This window comes from Lemur catta, chromosome 3 (assembly GCF_020740605.2).
Source record: "Lemur catta isolate mLemCat1 chromosome 3, mLemCat1.pri, whole genome shotgun sequence".
Taxonomy (NCBI): Eukaryota; Metazoa; Chordata; class Mammalia; order Primates; family Lemuridae; genus Lemur; species Lemur catta.
The window spans coordinates 84,276,757-84,297,900 of NC_059130.1; the positions used below are offsets into that span (position 1 = coordinate 84,276,757).

The 21,144-nt window shown below is 41.9% G+C and overlaps 1 long non-coding RNA gene across 1 annotated transcript in view; it reads left to right on the forward strand.

Moving 5' to 3' along the window:
* The first annotated feature begins 3,163 nt into the window (after positions 1–3,163).
* Positions 3,164–21,144, forward strand: part of LOC123634715 — a 78,139-nt gene continuing 60,158 nt past the window's right edge. The window contains exons 1-2 of the long non-coding RNA XR_006733991.1: positions 3,164–3,353; positions 6,817–6,870. This is a non-coding gene — a long non-coding RNA (uncharacterized LOC123634715). The remainder of the gene's footprint in view (positions 3,354–6,816; positions 6,871–21,144) is intronic.

Below are 21,144 nucleotides of genomic sequence, written 5' to 3' on the forward strand. Positions count from 1 at the left end.
CAGCATCAAACAATTTTTAGAAACACATTATAACTGTAGAAGAAAACTATCTCAGATTAAAACATTGTATATTTCTGAGTCTTTGTTTACATAATGATATACTAGGATAATAAAATATTCACTTCTCAGGTCAAATAATGTTATTCCATGGCTTACAACCCTCTGTGTTTTTCTGTTGTCTTGGAGATAAAGTCCAAACTCCCTGGCCTGGCTCCTTAGATCCTTCATAATCCAACCCTTGCCATTCTGTTCAGTCTCATCCATCAACACTTCTCTCATCGGGTTTTAAGCTTGTGCTTTTCCATGCATAGTACTATGTTGGCTCTATTCCTACTCCCTGGAATGTCCCTTTTTCATATGTTAATCTGACTAAGGCATACTTGACTTTTACGACTTAAGTCACATGAAAACTCTGTCCAGAAACCTTTCTGACCTTCCCCCTTCCCATGTCTGTGCCACATAAGGCTTGTCTCATATACCATACATAGACCTCGATCGCTGCATTTATTTAACCATATGGAATTATTTCCTTCTAATCTTTCTTGTTCATCTTGAGGGCACAGATTATTCATCTTTGTGTTTTCCCACCCAAGAGCGTTGGCTGGCACCTAGTGGATATTAATAAATATTTGTTGAATGGGCAGACCCAAGAATCACATAATTCATAGCTTCTGAAAGGAAACTTCTCCCCAAACTCTTCCTCAATAGAAGGAAATATTTCTCTGTTCCCTCATCCCACCTCCAAAGCTTGCTGTAGAGTCTTGAACAAAGAAGGTATTTAATCAATTTTGGCATCTTTGTTGCAATGGGCATTTAATGCAGGTTGCCTTTAATACTTCTTTTTATTTTAAAGTCAAAAGACCTTAGTTTTACTTTTGGTTCTGCTATACTTGTGAGCGTGAATAAACACTTTCACCTCTCTCAGCTTCACTTTCCACATCTAAAATAATAGGAATGATAAAACTTGCCGCATTGGATTACTTTGAAAATTCAATGACATATCATATAGATCAAGAACTGTTGCATTTGAAATGGTCAAGCAGGTCTCTCCCAAAGGGTGATAGCCACAGTTGTTCAGGGGTCTTCAAGTCTGTAGAAACTGGGGCTGCTGTCTCAGAAAGATGTCACGGGATAGATAGTCAGTTTGGGGGCCTATGGTTGATAAATAATCTGGAAAAATCGGAACAGGTTGTGGCACAGCAGGGAAAGGCTATAATCTTTTCTCCCCCTCCTTGTTTCTTCTAGAGACTTCTATCCATGTCTGGCATAGGTCATCGGGCAAAATTCATTTGTTGGTTTCACCCTATTGACATCTGTTTCTGTCAGTGCAAGCCCAAGGCAACTTTGGTGCAAATCTGCACAAGTGTCAGCCTTTTTTTCCTCAAGAAGGCCCAGAGAATATGCTTGAATCAGGAAGGGGATTTGGGGATGAGTGAAAAAACATTCCATGGTATAGGCTGGAAATATTTGGGGTACACTAAATAGCAAAACTTGGGCAAGGACTACCTCTGAATCTTATGGCCAGTGTCAAACCTCTTGCCTTGCAGATAGTAACAAAACAAAACAAAACAAAACAAAAGACAACTACTTTGTTTCCTGGTTCCTTTCTTGTTTAAAGTGGGAAAAATTGCATAAGAGACTATCAATGGTAATAATTATCCTATTGTAAAGGCACACAATCTTTTTCTCTGTGAAAGTAACTATATATTATCTCATTTGATCCTCACCACAGGTCCATGGGGATAGTTAGGGCAGGTGTTACTACTTTATAGCTAAGGAAAGAAATATTCAAGTCCGCAGAAGTTAACTTAGCTGTCCAAGTTCACCAGCTAAGAAGTACGTGGCGTGGAACTTGAACTCTAGTCTCCTGGTTCTAAATTCTCAATGAACGACATAAGCTGTTTTCTCTTCCATGCCTTTGCTCTTATTATCCTCTTTGCCTAAAACAACCTGAAGGGAAGGAAGAAGTTTCCAACAGCCACATTATCCCGAGAAGGAATGAGGTAATGAGCTCCTCATTGCTGGAGAGGGGTAAGCAGAGGATAAACCACTTGGCAGGGATATGGTAGATGAGATCCAACTGTTGAATAGTAGATTGGACTCGACAGCCTTAAAGTCCCTTCCAAACCTGTGATTCAGTATCATTAACCTGCAAGCACTAGAGCTGGCATGTAAGCCTTGGACATGGAAGCCGAGCTGAGAGAGCAGAAGTACAAGATACAAACTCTAAATCAGAGGAGACCCTTCAGTTCACAGAATTACAGAGCATCATAGCCAAGGGGGTCTTTGGCCCAGCTCCCTGTGACAACTGTCAAACTCTCCTCCCCCCTAGCATCCATGCTTATTAGGACAGCCCCAGCGACTTGACAAAGGAGAACCTCCAGGTCTGTGTGGCTCTGAGAGTCTGGAAAGAGGCATCTTGATGGCTCCTGGAGGGATCAGGGCTGGAGTAGGTGGTAGGAGGGACCCTCACAGGGACCAGCTGGACTGGAGCTCCTCAGGACACGGAGGACTGAAGACACTTGACTTGAAGATTTAGACAGGACTCTGTTGGGAGAAACAATTCACTTTAAAACTTAGCCGGTGAAACACGGGCACAGATTATCAACAGGTGAGAGATGGGCCAAACCAACTCCTGTTACTGATTCTTGGAGCAGAGACTGGGCGGGCAGAGCATGGACTGATTGCACTGTAGAGCTGCATAGCTTCGAGTTGAAATTCTGGTTCTGTCACTCTCTTGTGAGGTGACTCTGCAAGTTAGTCACCTGTCTTTCCCTGTTTCCTTCTCTATAATTTGGGAAATCCTTATCCACACCTCTCAGAGAAATGAATGAGATGACAGATACACATGCATACACATGGCACACAATAGGTGTTTAATAAATTCCAATTTCTTCCTCCCTTCTTGGATCGTAATAGCACGTCCAATTATTGAAATATAAACTGTTGTATAACATCAAAGATACATAAAAACACTAAAAATCTAATAAATTGTTTACTGCTTTTCTCAGACTAAGTGAGGACCAAAGGTTAACATTTACTGTCCATCATCTAGTACACTTTGAAACAAAAAATGGGAATCTGTGGGTCATTAATTTGGCTCACAGGGTCACCGTGCCCAAGGCCAAACCAGTTCTTTGCAGCTTTGCCAACGCCGAGTTTTCCCCTGCAGCCTGGGAGCTCCTTCCCTCACCCCACGCCCCCTGTCAACAAGACTGATGAATTCAATACCCCTCTCCCCAGCTGACAGCTCGCTGAGCTGACTCCAATCAGCGGGATCCCCTGGTCGCCTGACTCAGACCTCCCCAGTCAGAGGCGGGGTCGGCGGACAGACAGACGGTCTGGAGAGGCTGGTAAGTAAGAACTCCCCAAGCGCCTCGCCAAGGGACGGTTTGACGAGGCTGCCATTCACTCTAGTCAGCCGCGTGTGGGATTCGTCAGGACCCAGCCTGGCTCTCCTTCCCCCCATCTCTGAGCCCTGAAGGATTTTTCTGTAAACCTGATTGCGCCCGCGGAAGGCATTGTAAGTCCGCTGGTTTGTGATTCATCAATCCACGACAGCTTGTTATTCCAGAAGCGCTTAGGCCCTGAACCAGGAGAGTGGGAAAGGGTTCTCGGTGCCACGACAGGACAAAAGTTCACTGGTTTATTGATTCACGACACAAATATTTACTCAGCCTGCTGTTTATGGAGTTCAGCTGAGGAGGAGGATGTTTACTGGCAGGACTCACTATAAAGAAATCCAATTCAGTGAAATGGAATCCAGAAATCCTGACTTAAGGACGATTGATAGGGAATTAATATTGAGCATGTGAGTCAGGCATTTTACATATGTCACTTGATGGACTCCATGATGTCTTTGTATGTAATACAGTAATCTTCATTTTATAGATGAGAAAACTGAGGTTCATAGGTGCTCATTGACTTATTCAAGGCCCACAGCTAGGAGGTAACAGAAATGGGATTCAAGCCTGTCTGGCTTAAAATCCCATGATCTTAGCCATTTTTGCTGTATTACTTGTTCTCATATCCTTATTAAATTGTTGATGGGATAAAAGGAAGACAAAGCTGTTTATGGAAGCACTTTGGAAAATGTAATACTCTCCACTGGGAATACTGGAGTGTTCTTTTTGAGTTATCTGGAATTGCAGTGGGTGTAGCTTTCAGTGGACAATGGAGCATTTGGTCGACTGACCTCTCTTCCAAGTTCAGGAGGCCTCTCGAGTTTCAGTCATCAAGGCTGCCTTGGAGCACTGGGATTCTGAACTATTTCCTTATGTGCTTGTCCTGGGCCGCGGCTCCTCAGTGTGAGCTGAGGCTGGTGGTACTCTCCTGCCACATGGAGAGATGAGGTCAGCCCAGACTCTGCCCTGGGGTTTTAATCTAAATAACCACTGCAACAGGCTGTATTCAACCTGGTGAAAATGTTTATTTCTTATATCTGCTTGAAGTAAGCTTCCTTTCCGAAGACCCCCACTAAAGGAGGTAGAGAGGGCTTTCCTATGTTCAGAGAAATTTCTCTTGCATTTCTTAGCTATTATCCATAGAGGTTGAGTTTTTCAGATCCAGAAGACATGGAGATAGTGTTTTAAGAGACAATATGGAGTGGCAAACCACGCACCGAGCTGGGAGTCTTGTTCTGGGTCAGAGGCCCAGGTACTCAATGATTCACTCACTGCATGACTTTGGAAGAGTTGCTTAGCTTCTCTGTTTCCAATTTTTTTCATCTTACAGAGTTATTCTGCAGGTGAAATGTAATAATAATTTTATTTATTCAGTTTTTTCATTCATTTAGTAACTGCAAGAAACTTCAGATATACTGATGAATAAGACAGCCATGTGCTATGGTCATGAAGCTTACAGTCTAGTGGGAGAGGGAGTCATAAATCAATCTTGATAGAGAGATAATTATTTAAAGAAACGCTGTGAGAAGTATTAGAAGAAAGGAAGGAACACAAGGTACCTTGCGGGCCTGGGGCTGAAAGTGTGAAGGTGAAGCTTGAAGGATGAGTCATAGGTTGTGGCGTGAAGGGGAGGAGAAGGGAGGAGAAGGGCGTTTTGCTTAAGGAAAGCAGCAGGCATGCAGTTTCAGAGGAGTTTGGCACAAACTAAGAATGGAGAGAAGGTCAATGTGTAGTGTGACCACATGGCCCTGTTTGCTGGAAACAGTCCCTATTTAAGCCCAAAGTACTCATGAATAGAGTCTTCCTGCTCTCCCTACATCATCCCATTGGGTGAGAAATGATGCAGTCATCTCTTTAATGTGCCTAGTGTGTAGTGAGCAAAATGGAACGATAGGATGAACAGGTTCACAGGGGTAGGCTCAGGCTTTGTAGGCCATATTAAGGAGTTTGGTCTTTACCCCAAGAGCAGGAGGCACCGATGAGAGGGTAAAAAATAGATTATAATACTAGTTAGTATTCAGGATTTCTATGTGCCTGCATTATGCAATCTGCTCTAGAAGAGATAGGTAATATTCCTATCCCCATGTTATATATGAGGAAACTGAGACTTACACTGATCAAGGGACTTGCCTAGGACTACATGGATGGATAGCTGGCAGAGTGCTGATTTAAAGCCAGGTCTCATTCCAGAGACTGGGCACTTAACCATTTTGACAGTGACTCAAGTGTGAAAGCCTTTTGCTAGAAATGTCTTCTGTTCAAGGGATACTTCTTTTCTGAACACTTAGCTGACTTTAGTGCATGTGTGTTGAAACGAATTGAAGTAAACTAAAGACTTCACAGCAACGTCTCCCCACTCTATAGAATGGCAGAACTGAGTGTTAGAAGGAACATGAAAACAGCCACAGTAGCCGTCACGGTGGCATCAGGATTCAGGATTCTGCCAGCTGTGAATGAGCAAAGCCACTTCCCTTCCCAGAGTGCAGTGCTCAGCTCTCTGGCTGGAATAAACCTGCCCCTTCACCACGCTGTGTCCAAGAACACATCAAATGTGAAAGGGCTCTCGAAGCTGAAAAATGCAATAGTGATAATAACAACCAAACACATGGCAAACATTTGTTAAGAACTTCCTTTTTATCCAAGGACTGTGTTAAGTGATTTATGTAATTTTTTTTCATTTACCCTTCAAAATTACCCCACAGAGTAGACGCTATCATCATCACCATTTAACAGATGTGTGAATTGAGGCAAGAGAATTAAATAACTTGTCCAAGGTCACAGGGCTGGTACTCAGAGCCACCCTAGTGGCCCCCAAGCCAGGGCTCTTAGCCATTATATAAGTTATTAAATAATTTTATCCATTCCAAAGGGGATAAGGTCCCATAAATGGCTCTCAACTATTTCTTCTGGGAGCTTAAGAGCCCCAAGTAGGATGAGGATGTTCAAGAGGAGAAGAGGTGGAGGGCAGAGAGGCACTGGCTTATGGGGGGCTGTCCAGGAGGAGAAATGGGACTTCAGATCAAGGTGCACCCACAGGGCTTTGAGGGGCTTCTGAGACAGCCAGGCAGGGCCAGAGAGGAATTAGTGATGAGGCCCAAATTTGTTAGGTTAGAACACAAACAACAGATTCTATTTGGAAGACAGATCTCCTTCTTGCTCCAAGTAGCAATAGTAAATGACAATGTGACTGCCATTGAGGTGAGTTCTCAGGTGAATTACGTTAGGGATGATACAACACTGCCATGTGCTTTTCCTCATCAATCAGCCAGCAAACACTGCATAAGCTCAGACTCAACTAACACCATAACTGTCATATTTTGATAATTTATTACATATCAACCATCATGCCATATTCTTTTGCACCTTACTCCAATAAACCTTCATATCAGGCATTAATATTCCTGTTTTACAGATGAAGAAACTGAGCACAGAGAGATGAGATCCCAAGCCCAAGGTCCATTAGCTGGTAAGTGGGTTTGAACCCAGTTGTTCTGACCTCAGTGTGTTCTTAATTACTGGGCAATGTCACCTCCACCAGCATAACACCAAGTGAAGTATTTACAGAATACCTGCTCTGTGCCAGGCCCTGAGAGATGCTGTTACATAATTTATTTAATTTTGGTCTTGTTATATAACCTTGGGCATGGTAGTTAACCCTTCTGGTCTTCTATTTCCTCATCTGTAAAATGGGGATAAAATAGCACTTACCTCAGAGGGCTGATGTGAGGATTAAACGAGAGGAGCAAAGCAAAGCACTTCATACAGAGCCTGCAAACAGCAAGCAGTGAAAAAGTGTTTGCCAAATAAATACTCTCCACAACTGCCTTGTCATGTGCTTACTTTATTTTATTATTCCTGTTTTATCCTGGAGCCGGGATCCCTAAGGAAGCAGAAGATACTGCTTGCCTGCCTCTGAATGATGTAGAAGAGACTCAAAGTCATAGCTACTGTTTTTTCTCCTCTTCCTGCTCCTCCTCTTCCTCCCCTTCCTCCTCTTCACATACGATAAACTGCACGTATTGAAAGTATACAATTTGATAAGTGTGTGTATGCACCTATGAAGCCAACAGCATAGTCAAGATCATGAGTGTATCTGTCACCCGCACACGTTCCCTCACGCCCCTTGGTGGTCCCCTCCTGTCCTTCTCTGCTGCTTTCCTCCCACCCCCACCCCCATCCCCATCCCCGGGCAACCATGGATCTGCTTTCTCTTCTCATAGATTAGTTGCATTTCTAGCATTTTACATAAACAAATCACACAGTATTCTTTTTAAATTTTGCCTTTTTTAACTTAGCATAATTATTTTGAGGTTTACCATGTTATTTCATGTATAAATAGTTCATTCCTTCCTATTGCTGAGTACTATTTCATTGTAAGGATATACCACATTTATTTATTGATTCACCTGGCCAGGCATGGTGGCTCACGTCTGTAGTAGTAGCACTCTGGGAGGCCAAGGTGGGAGGATTGCTTGAGGCCAGGAGTTTGAGACCAGCCTGAGCAAGAGCAAGACCCCATCTCTATTAAAAATAGAAATTAGCTGGGTGTCATGGCGCATCTGTAGTCCCAGGTACTCAGGAGGCTGAAGCAGGAGGATTGCTTGAGCCCAGGAGTTTGAGGTTGCAGTGAGCTATGATGACACCACTGCACTCTAGCCAAGGCGACAGAGTGAGACTCTGTCTCAAAAAAAAAAAAAAAAATTATTCATTCACCTGCTGATGAGCATTTAAGTTTGTGAATTTTGAATATCACAAATAAAGTTGTCAGAAACATCAGTCTTTTGGGGGGAATATGCTTTCAGTTCTCTTGGTTAAATTCCTGGGAGTAGAATGGCCAGGTCACATAATAGGTGTGTGCTTAACTTTAAAAGGCTGTCCGAGCTGTTTTCCAAATGGGTAACATTTTGTATTTCTACCGGCAATGTATGAGAGTTCTACTTGCTCCATATCCTCACCAGCGCTTGGTATGTCAGTCTTTTAACATTTTTGATATTCTAATAGGTGAGTAGCATATCTTTCTGTGTTTTAGTTTGCATTTCTCTAATTACTAATGATGGCAAGCATCTTTTCACATGTTTATTTGTCATCTATGTGGCGTTTTTTGGTAGAGTGTCCATTCAAATCTGATGTCTCTAAGATTTGGTTGTTTGTTTTCTTACAGAGTTTTGAGAATTCTTTATAAATTATAGATACAAATCATTTATCAAATATGTGATTTGAAAATATTTTCTCCCCTTCTGTGGTTTGTCTTTTCATTCTCTATATAGTGTTCTCCCACAGCTTAGTGATAATCTGTTCATTACAGTTTTTACTCTTCTCTCTGTGTTTAACTTTGGATAATCTTCACATTCACTCACTTGTGCAGTGTGGAATCTGCCATTAATCCCATACAGTTCATTTTTCATCTCAGATGTTGGAGTTCAGTTTGGGTCTTTTTTTACATTTTTCATGTCTCTACTGAACATGCTCAGTCTTTCCTCTAGCTTCTTGAAGATATGGAATGTGGTTAAAAAAACCTATTTTAATCTGTTAATTTTATCATCTGGGTTAGTGCCATTTATTGAGTGTTCTCCTCATAACAGGTTGGTTCTTCCCCCACCTTGGGTAGTTTTCTCACATTCTGTGCTATGACCATCTTGCAGGAATCATAGTCCTGCATCGTCTAATGTCCCATGTCTTGGAAACCATTGATTTTTTTTTTGTTTGGTTGGTTTTTTAGTTGTTTCAGGTAGGAGAATAAATCTGATCCCTGTTACTCCATGTTGGCCAGAATTAGATATCTCCATAGTTTCTTTAGGCAGAAAAACTCTTTCTATACATTGTCAAGGCTCTCATTTTTACAGATTAGAAAACTTAGCAACCACAATCTATTATCTACAGTTTTGGGGGCCTAAGGAGTATTACAGCTAGGGGGAGAAGTGTCATTAAGGCCACAGGGGTGGGATGAAGCCAGGCTGTAAAGGATGTCAAAGGCTATATAAGCAGAAGGGATTTTATCCTGTGGTTGGTGAAGGAAGAATCGAAGAATCATTTTACATCTAGGAACGGCAGAGTCAGGCTTGATATCCTAGTTTATCTTAACACATCCCCTTTTTATGGGGTTGAATTGTATTTACCTCTAATAGCAGAAGGGAATTGATAGAGAGTGAAGAGTTGAGTTTGCTGAGCTTTAGACCACATTCTGATCGTATCTGTGTGACTGAACAAACCAGTTTATCACCCTCGGGCCTCAGTTTCCACATTTGTAAAATAAGCATCTGAACACTTTACACCCATGCCCCTTGATTGTAGTAAAGATTAGCTGAGAGAATGTACATTAGGTGCCTAATATGCTTCGTGGCATATCGTAAGCCCTGCATAAAAAGAAGCAATTATTAATTGAGAAAACTGAGGCTTAATGAAGCTATTTCAATTGTGGTAATAGAGCAAGTAAGAGGCAGCACTGAGCCTCCATCCAACTCAGCTCTCCCATAGCTTTCCATGCCTGTGATCCTTGGAAGCAGGATTTTATCCAAAAGAGGTAAAAACAATTAGTTTAGGCAAATAGCCATGGGGCCACAAAGATACACATAGTGGTGATATAGGAATGTCCACTGCCCTCCAACACGTCCTAATCTAGCAGTTATAGCCCAACCTGATACATTTTCTAAGGAATGAATGTCAGAAGCTGTTGAATTTCAGCCACACAAGAGAGTTAATTTGACCAATTGTCTGTCAAATGAAGAATCAGAACTAGACTATAGTGTGCAATGATTTGTGGTCGTATGTTTTAATATAACGTTTTCGGCAAAATTAAACTGTAAGAAACTTCATCAAGAAACAAAAAAAGCTTTTATTCGTCTTAGTTCTTCCATGTTGCCAAAACTTTGTACAGCCTGTTCTCATGGCCTGAGATGCAGTGTCCTGTGTATACAATATTCCCTCCCTGTCTGATTAGAGAACCTGTACTCTTCTTTCCATTCTCAGCTCAAATACTAATAAACTTTTCCTGACTTTCCCAGGCAGATTATATATTCTTTCTATCTTGATTCTACTGCATTTTGCAAATATTGCCATTTTCACAATTGACTTGTTTTATTTTATTTTTCTGTTTGTATCTCCCATTAGTATGTAGACTCTATATTGGTAGTTGCTTCTCTGCTGTTCACCATGGCATCCCTGGAATCTAGGACAAGTCCTGAAACTGTTAGTGCTCAATAAATATTTTTGGATAAATGAATGAACAAATGGACATTGGGAATATAAGGTGAAGTGATGTACATAAATAGCTTTGCACATAGTAGGCCTTCCCTTTTTCTCATTTCCCTCCCTTCTGCCCACCTGAGCTTTCAATAGCATACATGATGTCTTCCTATCTCTACATATTTATACCGATTGGTTCCTGAAGAACATAGTAGAGGCTCAGCAGACGCTGAATGAACAAACATACAAGCCTTGAGCCTTAGTTGCTTTATCTGTTGCATGAAATGGTTGGATTAGATTTCATAGTCACTCAACCAATATTTCCTGAACCTCTACCATGTGTCAGGCACTCAGCCTGCATCGGTCATGGACAGTGTCACCCAGAATCCTACCGACGAGTAGAATTGAGACTGGGACTACAATGCAAGGTAGAAAGTGAGGAGTCACATCTTGAGATACACCTGAGACTGACAAGGAGTGAAGGAGACTGAAACCCAGACCTGTCCTGTAGAATGGGACAGGTTTTCGGGAGATGGTGCAGCTGCAGTTATAAAGAAAAGACTCAGGCTGGGTGCGATGGCTCACGCCTGTAATCCTAGCACTCTGGGAGGCCGAGGCGGTTGGATCATTTGAGCTCAGGAGTTCGAGACCAGCCTGAGCAAGAGTGAGACCCTATCTCTACTAAAAATAGAAAGACATTAGCTGGACAACTAAAAATATATATAGAAAAAATTAGCCAGGCATGGTGGCGCATGCCTGTAGTCCCAGCTACTTGGGAGGCTGAGGCAGTAGGATTGCTGGAGCCCAGGAGTTTGAGGTTGCTGTGAGCTAGGCTGACGCCACGGCACTCTAGCCTGGGCAACAGAGCGAGACTCTGTCTCAAAAAAAATAAATATAAATAAGTAAATAAATAAATAAATAAAATAAAAGACTCTGTACTCCTCATCCAGAAGTCACCTTTTTTCATTCAAAATACTCTAGCCCTCTCTCTGAACCCCTTTTGGAACAATTCCTTTGTTGGGAGGTGTGATGTTTTGTGTGTAAAATGGGTCAGACATTTGGTTAAACATCATTCTGGGTGTTTCTGGGTGAGATTAACATTTGAATGGGTAGGCTGAGTAAAGCAGGTTGCCCTCCCTAACGTGGATGGGCCTCATCCAATCAGTTGAAGACCCGAATAGAACAGAAAGGCCCAATGGAGGAACTCCTGCCTGGCTGCGTGAACTGAGACATTGATCATTTCCTGCCGGCAGCTTCCAACTGAAAAGTTGGCTCTTCTTGGGTCTAGAGCTGGCTTTCAGACTGGAACTTATCGCAGACTCTCCTGGTTCTCGGGCCTTTAGAGTCTAACTGGAACCACACCATTGGCTTTCCTGGGTATGCTGGGTGTATAGATGTTGGGATGTCTCAGCCTCTATAATCAGCCATGTGAACCAATTCCTTATAACACACACACACACACACACACACACACACACACACACACACACACACATATCTATCTATCTATCTATCTATCTAATCTATCTAACTACTGGTTCTGTTTCTCTGGTTCCGACCCAATACAGAGAGTAAGAAGGAAACCACCCTTTCCTGAGCCTGAACATGACAGGTACTGTGCTAGGTGCCTTATGTCCATTACCTAATTCATTCCACATAACACTCCTCTGAGAGTGCCTATGACTTCTAGTTTCAGGTGAGAGCCCTGAGGCTGAGAGAAATGAAGCACCATTCCCAAGGTCACACAACTAGCAAATGAAAAAATCAGGTTAAAACTCCATTTCCTCTGGTTCTGTAGCCCTTGCTATGTCTCCTTCGCTCAACCACATCCTTCTCTGCATGTTTTGTTTCTCTATTAGACAGTAAGTTCTTTGTGGGCAGAAACCAGATCTAATTACTTTTTTCCTACTTGCTCACCTTTAATTCTTGTGCCTAACACAGTGTCTGGCACATGAAGGTGAGGCAGGAAGGGTGGCCTCAGGACTTACTGTGTGATCTAGCTGGGTCATGGGATCTCCGCAGGAAAGGATTTCAGAGCCCACCTCACCCTTCCCATCTCTCCCTTCACCCTTGTTTCTAGTCCAAATCCCTTTCTTCCCTGTGCAGTTGGTAATAATTATATGGCCATGCATTCCCCCAGGAATTGCAGGGTGTCCTGAAGTTTGCATGGAAAGGTTGTGGGGCACACCTCCTCAGGAAACACTTCCACAAGCCCCTTTCGGCACCTCGACTTTCCTGCCACCTGGGCCTGGAGCCAGATCTGCAGTTGGGCTGGAGGAGGGAGGACAGAGTGTGAGCTGAAGGGGACGGGGAGACCCTGACAGACTCGCTGGGCCCCTGATGATTGAACACTGGCTATAAATAGAAGGACTACGAAGCAGAATGTCTTTTTAATATGCACATGGAATTCATTTGTTTAATGAAGAATTTTCCTGGAACAGAGAGCTTGCCATCAGAGCTGAGCTATTTTTGAGTAGGATGTGAAGGAAAAACTCCAGAGGATTATTTGCTGTTTGGATTTATGCTTTTAAAATAGGTTGCAATAAAAAGCAACACTATAGGGGCAGAAATAAGATCTGAGCTTGCCAAGGGCTGGAGGTGGGGTCAAGGGATTGACTAGAAATAGGCATGAAGGAACTTATTGGGGTGATGGTGGCGTTCTGTATTTATCGTGGTAGTAGTTATTAATACATGGCTGCCTACGTGTGCCAGAACTTGTAGAGCTGTTCACCCAAAGTCAATGAATTCTACTGTATGTAAACGATACCTCAATAACCCCGACTTACAAACATGCCACCATGTTCTTTTTGAAGGAGGAAGGGAAGAGAGGGGAATGAATGCTTTCAAACACCTACTTTGTGTGGGGTCTCTGTAGCTTCTTTATGTAATTTATCTGCAAAGCACCATGAGTTAGAGATTATTATCCACCTTTTACAGGTCAAACACCTGAGCCTTGGAGAACCTGAATTAATTGCCCAAGGTCACACATCAGCTCCCACTGAGCTTTATGAGGCGGTTTAGAATTCCACGATGACCCCTTCTACGTACCTGGACGTTCAGGGAGATGGAGCCTAGAACTGAAACTGTGGGAATAGACAGAATTGAGTTTTTGCTTCCTAAATAAAATGCTTCAGACAGCTCTATGTTTTCTCTCCAAAATGTTCCTCCATTCTGTATTCTTTGGCTGTTTCTAGCTGCATCTGGGAAAAGGTCTTAATAAGGTGCTAATGGTCTTTAACAGCTTTATTTAGTACCCTACGTACCCCTAGATCTCCCTTTTTATCAAGTGTTCTTGGCTTTGAGCAGACTTTCAAATCTTAAAGGGGGCAGGGGGTGCTCCGTAGGACTTGCCATCATTCCTGGATCCCATTCCCATGGCTGACGTCATTAATCAATCATGACACTCTATGAACCCTGACTTGCCCTTGCAATCCTTCATAATACAATCATCTGGGCAGTAATTACTAACAGATTTGAGTTGGCATTTAAGATCAAAAGCCTATTTGCCATTCTACCTGTGTTTCCAGGCCTAACCTAGGTGCATTTATAAATTGAGGGTGAAATCTTATCCTTTCCACTCCTTGGACCTGGAACCCTGAGAAGAGTTAATGTCTGGATCTAGAGGCAAAAGTAGAAAGAACACAGATTAGACAATTACAGTTGGGTTTGGATATGAGCTCTGTACCACATTCTTCCATCTCACCCTCAACACCCATTTTCTTCACCTGTAAAATGGGGATAATAATAATAAAAATAGCTACCCAAAGGTGTTGAGGTGAAGTGTAAATCACATGAGATAGCACACAGGAAACAGAAGCTCGCTATGTCCCAGGTTCTGTACTAAAAAATTTTACATGTATAATCTCATTCAACCCTACAACAAAATTATGCATAAGAAACTTTTATGTCTACATTATGTAGATAATACTTAATTTGTCCAAGTCACACAGTAAAGGATAAAGTTGAGAACCGAACTCAGGTCTGACTCTGAAGCTCATAGTGTTGATCACAAGCTACACTGCCTCTTGTTCCAGGCATGGGGCAAACAGTATTTGGGATGGTCCTTCCCTTACTGCACGGCTGAGAGGACTGGCAAGGACTCAGACCAGGGATCAGCTCACACATTAGACTGGCGCAGGCGCTGAAGAGATGGAAGAAGCCCAGTGTAGCAGGAAAATCTGGGAGTGGTGACAGGTATTGGTACCAGCACCAGCAGGCACCTGTGTTAGGGAGGGGGCTCATTCCTGGAAATGGTTCTCTCAGGGTCCTGCTAGTCTATATGGTGTCTTTGTACAAATTAGAAAAAGTGCTCCCTCTGGGCAAATGAATTATAAAAAATCACTCCCTCTAGGAGGACACAGCTCAGAAGAATCAAGGCTAAGAGTATTTGAATGAAAAAAAATAGGGCTCTTTCCACTAGGTAAAGGAATTAGCACAGTGTGAACTGGATGTCAACAAGCATTCAGCCCCATGACTGATGTGCTTGCGCATTACACAACTTGTATAGCAATACAAAGGGGTCCTGGGTCTTGATGGGAGAGAAGGGTACAGTCTTGAGGAATCTGGGAACAGGTAAAAGAGGAATGTCCAGGTAGGTAATTTTGTCAGGTAGGTAACATCATTGACTTGAACCAGAATTGGACTCCAGCTCTGAGTGATTCCAAAGCCAGTGTGACTGATCATAAGAATCATTTGGGAAGTGGCAGGTGGGGGGGGGGTGGTCTTGGTAAAATGCAGATTACCAGGCCCTTCTCCTGAATAGTCTAGCTCAGAAAGTCTGGAGTGAGTAATTCTAATGATCAGAAAAGTTTAGGAAATATTGCTCTATCTCATGCTTATCACGCTGTATTATAACTGTCTCTGTTAGCAGCCATGGCAACCAGCTGGTCTTCTGGACTATGAGGTTTTCAAGGGCAGGGCCATGGCTGATTCAATTCCACAGCCATAGCACATAAAGCAAGGTCTGGCACATAAAATGAAAATGGGATCAATTAACAGAGAACTGATCCATCAGCTTCATAGTCAATCTAAGAATCCTGGCTTACCCGCCATGCTATTGTCACATCTGCCAAGGTAACTAATACGTATTCCTCCCTGCTTCCTCACTTTCCCCTATTCCCCTAACCAACCTCTGTTACTCAGCCTACCCCCAAAGGACAGGGCCTGCCATTCTGGAAGACCCCTTCAGACTTAAATCTAGAACTTGGCACGTTTCCTGATATCCACACCTATGTTTGGGTCTGGTCTGTACTTCTAACCCATTGTCCGTGATCTTGCATAATTGGGCCTCATTTTTCCCTCTATAAAATGACATGGTTTTACAACATGATTTTTGAGGTCTCTTCCAACTCTGACATGCTGGAATGCTCTGACTTGAATCTAGAATTTCTGGGAAATTCTGTAAGAAGTGAAGTCCTTATTTGAGGCCTTCATACTGGCATCCTTTAGCTTTTTGGTTGGAGCCCAGGCGATGAACAGCTGCAGTCTGGGATTTTCCTGAGGTAGGCTTCACTGGTGGGTCTGCTTCGCTTTATGGGCAGGCTCTGGAGGGCTCTGGGCACCCCCTCGGGCGGCTCAGTAAATACTGGCTGCCTGACGATGTCTTGGATGGGAACCCAGTTGGACGAGGAATGCGTGGGAGACTTGGAAAACACAGTTCAAAGGCTGTGCTGAGTAGGTTTCCAAATGTACTTACCCTTCCAGGCTTTGAATTCGAGCTCCATCGGAAAAACACAAGTGTCTAATTCCAAGGGAATGGCTTCTAGTAATAATAATAATGATGAAAAGGGCTTTGAAGGCTTCTTGGAAATCAGTTTCTATAAAATACTGTTTTGAGGATTTGAGTGTAAGTCAAGCAGAAACATGGATTGAAATTCTCCCTTTTCATACTCATTCTTTTAAAATATTTTATTTTTGAATATGAAAATAATGTGTGCATATGGTTGAAGAATGCAAACAGTACTGAAAAATACAAAACAAAAGTGTAGGTCTTCTTCTCATCTCATCCTCAGTCTCACGTGGTAACAATTTATTTCGTTTTTGTGTGTGATTACTATGTGAGTTTTTAAAAATTTAAAAAGTTTTTTTATTGTGATAAAATATACTAACATAATATTTACCATTTTAACCATTTTTTCAGGATACAGCTCAGTGGCATTAAATACATTCACATGGTTGTGTAACCGTTACCACCACCCGTCTCCATAACTTTTTCCATCTTCCCAAACTGAAACTTCAGCCTCATGAAACCATAGCTCCCCATGCCCTCCTCCCCTCTGCCCCTGGAAAACCTCATTCTACTTTATGTCCCTATGAATTTGACTACTCTGGGGTCCTCAGATAAGTGGGATCATACAATATTTGTCCTTCTGTGACTTGCTTATTTCACTTAGCACAAACAATTTTTGACTACTTTTTATTTTAGGTAGGCTACTACCCTACCTCTAATTTATATGCTTGTATGGTGTTACCTAAGCTCTCCAACTTAAACAGTGTTTATCGATTCTTTGCAAGGAAAGATTGAGCGTAATCACCCCATTTCCAAGATTTCTTCACACCTTTTCTCCCTCATGCTGTTATTTTTAGATCTTCAAGTAGGTGTTCCTCTCTGCTGAACCCCAGTCATACCCAACTGCTTGCTTGCTATCTCCACTTGGATGTCTAATAAATATCTCAACCTTAAAGTATCCCAGCCTAAATTCATGATCTTTGGTCCCTCTTACCACCCCCCAACCCCACCACCATCTCCAATCTGTTCCCCCTGAGTTGTTCAAGTCCCCAATCTTGTAATCATCCTCCAGTTATGTTTGTTCCCCTCCCACCTCATATTCAAACTGATGAAAACTCCTGTTCACTTGACTTCACGATATATCCAGACCCTGGGCTGGGTGCAGTGGCTCACACCTGTAGTCCCAGCTACTTGGGGGGCTAAGGTGAGAGGATCACTTGAGCCTGGGAGTTCAAGGCTGCAGTGAGCTGTGATTGCGCCACTGCACTCCAGCCTGGGTGACAGAGTGAGACCCTGTCTCTAAAAATATATATATATATCTCCAGATTCTGACCACTTCTTATTAACTCTCCCTAGTCCAAATCAACATTACCTTTCACTTGGATTATTGAAATATTCCAGCTTGCTTTTCTGCGTTCCCTCTTGCCCTCCTACAGTCTAATTACAAAATAGTATCCAAATAGTTCTTGAAAAACAAAAATCAGATCACGTCACTGTTCTGCTTGGAGTCAGCCCCTGGCTTTCCATCCCATTAGCAGTAAAAGCCAAAGTCTTTATGCTAGCCCAGGGAGCTCCACACAAGTGCTGTTCAAACTGTACTGTGCACAGGATTCACTTGGGGGCTTGTTAAAGTGCAAATTCTGATCCCAGGTGACCTAATGCTGCTGGTTGGAAGACTACACTTTTGCTGCGAGATTGCACAATCTCGTGCTCAGACCTGCACCGTGCTGCTGGCCTCTGGGGCCTGCCCTGATGCTCCCCTCCTCTCTCCTCTTGCTTCAGCCCCAGGGTCCCTTGGGTACACACTCCCACCTCTGTCTTAGCACTTGCCGTTCTCTCTGCCTAGTGCTCTCTCCCCCAGACATAAGCTATAGGGCACAGTCCTCCTCTTCTGCAGCTCTGTACCCTAGCATCGGTTTCTTTTGAGGCCTTTTCTCCTTTTCCCTATTTAAAATGACAGCCCTTCCTTCTGTGGCTCTCCCTAGTCCTTGTCCCTGCTTAATTTTTTTCTTTTTAATAGCAAAGATGTACAAACCATGGCCTGTGGGCTATGGGTCAAATGGGGCCCACAGCTTGTTTTTGTAAATAGATTTTTGTTAAAGTCACATGCATTTGTTTATGTATTGTTTATGGCTGCTTTCCTGAGATAATGGCAAAGTTCAGTGTTTGTGACAGAGGCCTTCTGGCCTACAACACTTAAAATATTTACTGTCTATCTTCTCTTTACAGAAAAAGTTTGCTAACGCCTTGGTTTAGTCCATTTGTGTTGTCAGAAAGGAACACCTGAGGCTGGGTAGTTTATAAAGAAAAGAGGTTTATTTGGCTCATGGTTCTGCTGGCTGTACAAGCAGCCTGGGGCTGGTACTTGCTTCTGGTGAGGGCTTCAGGAAGCTTCCAATCATGGCAGAAGGCGAAGGGGAGCTGCTATGTGCAGAGGTCACATGGAGAGAAAGCAGGAGAGACAGAGGCAGTTGCCAGTTCTTTCAAACCACCAGCGCTAATGAGGACTCACTCAGTAGCTAGAGCATGGCCCCGAGCCATTCCCACCACCCAAACACCTCCCACTAGGCCCCATCTCCAACCTGGGAATCAAATTTCAACACGAGGTTTGGAGGGCTCAAACTATAGCACCCCTGCTTGATAGCAGCCATCACCATCTGACTTCCTAGAGAAGTCATTCATTTGTTTATGGTCTGTTTCCCCACATTAGAATGTAAACTCTGTGATAAATGGAACTTTATCTGTTTTTTTGTTGCTGTATTCCTAATACTTAGAAAGGTGCCTAGCATGGAGAGTTACTCAATGAATAATTATTAGATGAAAAATTATTGTTACAAATTAAAATATATATATTTAACCTTTTATTTTCTTAGCCATTTAGACACTATCTACTGACTTCCTCCCATGTGAGAGGACACTGTGGGACTATCTTTTGTCTCCTACCCAATTCTCTGACTCCTGATGGCCAATATCATTTTCATATTATTAGTGTTGATACCATTATGTTCTGTGCTATAATTACTGCTAAATCTTAATTGCTTTGTCTATAGGTTGATTATATAAAAGGTCAACCAAAAAAAAGTAATTTTAAATGTGATAATTGGGTAAACACTATTTACAACAGAATCCAGGAGTGTGATTGAACCCATGGAGAAGAAATGATAATTCTAGGTAATGTTTCTGCTGCCAGAGAGAAATGGACTTTCTTTTCTCACTCTTATCAATAACTAACTATCCTACATAGTTAGGCCATGACTTTTGTATATAGCTTCTGAATTTTTCCAAAGTTCCTAATGAATCTTTTCTAAAATTCATAGAAAATATAAATATCTTAGATTATTGTGCTTCTCAATCCTATAGTTTTTGAAATAGAATAAACTTTCTCCTTTAAGACTCCCCACCCCCCAGGATAGCTTCTGGCTTGCTATTCTAATTTTGACAGAATGCTTGCTACATCTGTTATACAGTAGTCAACCTGGTCTTTACATTTCATGTCTGCATTACTTCTATGGTATCTTGTATCATATGTGTTTCTCTTTCTTAGCTTCCATTTTCATTTTGCTACATTATGGTATCTTGTATCATGTTTCTCTTTCTTAACTTCCATTTTCATTTTGCTAGATTATATCCTGAAGTAATATTTCCAAAGAGGAGTGTGGGAGTGTGGGAGGTAACTGTATAATTTCCTATTGTTATAACACATTACCACAAACTTAGTGGCTTAAAACAACACAAATTTATTATCTTACAGTTCTGTAGGTTAGATGTCTGACATGAGTCTCACAAAGCTAAAATCAAGGACTGAATTTCTTTTTGGAGGATAAATCTGTTTCCTTGCCTTTTCCAGCTTCTAGAGGTTGCCCCTATCCCTTGGCTTGTGGCACCGTTCTTGCATCTTCAAAGCTAGCAACATTACATCTCAGACCATTCTTCCATAGTAACAGCTCCCTCTAACCACAGCGTGAAGTTTCCAGCTTTTAAAAAAAGTATTTATTTTTTTAATTGACAAAATTGTATAGTGTACAACATGACGTTTTAAAATATGTATATTTTGTGAAATGGCTAAATCAAGCTAATTAAGATATGCATTAAAGTTTCCTGCTTTTAATGATCCATGTCAAGGTCCTTAGTTTGATTACATCTGCAAATTTCTTTTGTCATGTAAGGTAACATGTTCACAGATTTCTGGAATTGGGATGTGGACACCTTTGGCAGGGATGGGGGAATCATTTTTTTGTCTATCATATAACTTTTCAGAGTCCTTCTCCATCCTACAATCTCTTTAATAGCTTTACAATGCTTATAGAATTCTAGGTTCAAAAACATATTTCCTCATCCTTTTTTTTGAGGAGAACCTCTATTTTTTATTTTTTTTAGCTTTTAAAATTTTTTAATTTTTAATTATTATGGGTGCATAATAATTGCATATCTTTATAGGGTACATGTGATGTTTTGATATAGGCATACAATGTGAATTAATCAAATCAGGGTAATTGGGGTATCTATCACCTCAGCCATTTATCATTTCTTTGTGTTAAGAACATTCTAATTCTACTCTTCTAGTTATTTTAAAGTATAGCCTTATTGTTGATTATAGTCACTTTGCTGTGCTAGCAAATATTGTTCATTCTGTCTAACTGTCTAACTATATTTTTGCACTGATTAACCATCCCTACTTTATCCCCCACTGCCCACTACCCTTCCCAGCCTCTGGTAACTGTCATTCTAATCTATCATCTCCATGAAATCAATTGTTTTTAGTATTTAGCTCCCACATATGAGTGAGAACATGTGAAATTTGTCTTTCTGTGCTTGGATTATTTCACTTAA